Raw genomic sequence first — 1,566 nt, 5'->3', positions numbered from 1 at the left:
TGGTCAATCTAAAGGGTTTTTTAGATCCTACAGAGCGTTGAAATAAGTTGATCCTTTATCACCAACCCTATTTATTCTGGCTGCAGAAGTGATATCCAGAGCCTTCAAATCTTTGGTTACTAACAAAGAGTTTAAGGTATTTGGGATGCCAAGAGAAAGCCCAAAGGTAAATCACTTTGCTTTTGCGAATGATATGATCATATTGTGCAAAGTTGACTTAGTTACTTTGCAAAAAGTGACTTCTACTTTGGACAAATATAAAAAGGTGTCAGGATAAAAAATCAACAAAGAAAAGAGTGCAATATATTTGCACAAAGAAGTATCTCAAGGGATAGTGGTAATGGCTGAAATTGTTGCAGGGATCATATGGAAAGATTTTCCTTTTATGTATTTAGGTAGCCCTACTTTTCATATGAGGAAAAAGAAAGATTACTATCAACCTATAATGAATAAGATAAGCAATAAGCTACAAGGTTGGAAGGAAAAATTATTGTCCTATAGAGGAAGAGCTAGTCTGATTAGATATGTTTTACAAAGTATTCTTAGTCACTGTTTGTCGGTTATGAATCCTCCAGCAAATATGTTGAAGACCATTCAAAAGATGTTTGAATTCTTTCTCTCATGAATTCTTTTGAATGGTCTTCAACATATTTGCTGGAGGATTCAGCTAGCCTAATCCATGTCAGCCATCAAAAAGAATTCGCAGCAAAATGGGAGGGTCATGTGAGATACTTGAAATCATTACACCCAAAAGAATCATTATAGTCCAATTACTTACGGTTCCAAGCATCTCATTATCTCCATATCGGCCGTAACTACATCGAAGTTCAATTAGAGGTAAATAATAGAATGTTGACTAATGCTAAGGAAGGAGAAGAGGTTGAGCTTACTTGGATCTAGAATACCATTCAGGAACCTAAATCCCTTAATAGAGCACAAGAACATGAGAAATATTCCATCCACCGGAGAACACAGCTGGAAGCAACCTTATCAAAGGAAAATAAGCTGAAAATGAGAATCAACAAAGTGAAATGGAGAAAAAACTTACTTCTGAGAGTTGATACAAGTAGCAGCAGCATGCATCCAGGGCACATCGTTAATGATCCAAAGTAGATATCGGAGGAAGCAAGGATTCAACAAGGAGAAGGTCAATATTTTTTAGCTGAAATAGGGTTGATGCAGTGGAGAATAAGGGAAATGAAATTAGGAAACCCTTACACTGATCTATATGTAATAGCAAAGGGGACTTGGGCGGGGTATGGTAGGCAAATAGTGTCTGGGCCAATTTTAATTTTTTCTTAAAATTTGGGATGAGTTAGTCCATTAAGTGTAAAGACTTAATTGTGTGTTTTTAAATTTAATTAACAAAATCCCAAATTAACTTAATAAAAAAACATTCCCTTAAATTTATGTTGACGTCAAAGAAAAGAAAATTCCTTTATGGATTATCCAACTTTCTATTTATCAACAAAATATAATTGAAGTTGAGAAAAAAAGAAAAAAGAGAAGAAAAAAAAAAGAAAGAAAACGAAGAAGGAAAAAATAAAGGTTAGAAAAAGAGAAGAA

At 34.2% G+C, this 1,566-nt stretch overlaps 1 long non-coding RNA gene across 1 annotated transcript; it reads right to left on the bottom strand.

Moving 5' to 3' along the window:
* Positions 1–671: 671 nt before the first annotated feature.
* Positions 672–1,206, bottom strand: LOC124895925. Its single transcript, XR_007052110.1, has 3 exons — positions 1,049–1,206; positions 891–975; positions 672–815 (listed from the first exon to the last, which is right to left on the bottom strand). It is a non-coding gene; the product is annotated as an uncharacterized LOC124895925 (long non-coding RNA).
* Between the last annotated feature and the right edge of the window lie 360 nt (positions 1,207–1,566).

Source organism: Capsicum annuum, chromosome 2 (genome assembly GCF_002878395.1).
Source record: "Capsicum annuum cultivar UCD-10X-F1 chromosome 2, UCD10Xv1.1, whole genome shotgun sequence".
NCBI lineage: Eukaryota > Viridiplantae > Streptophyta > Magnoliopsida > Solanales > Solanaceae > Capsicum > Capsicum annuum.
The sequence above is the reverse complement of the archived record's forward strand: the minus strand, read 5'-3'. Positions and strand labels throughout refer to the sequence as shown.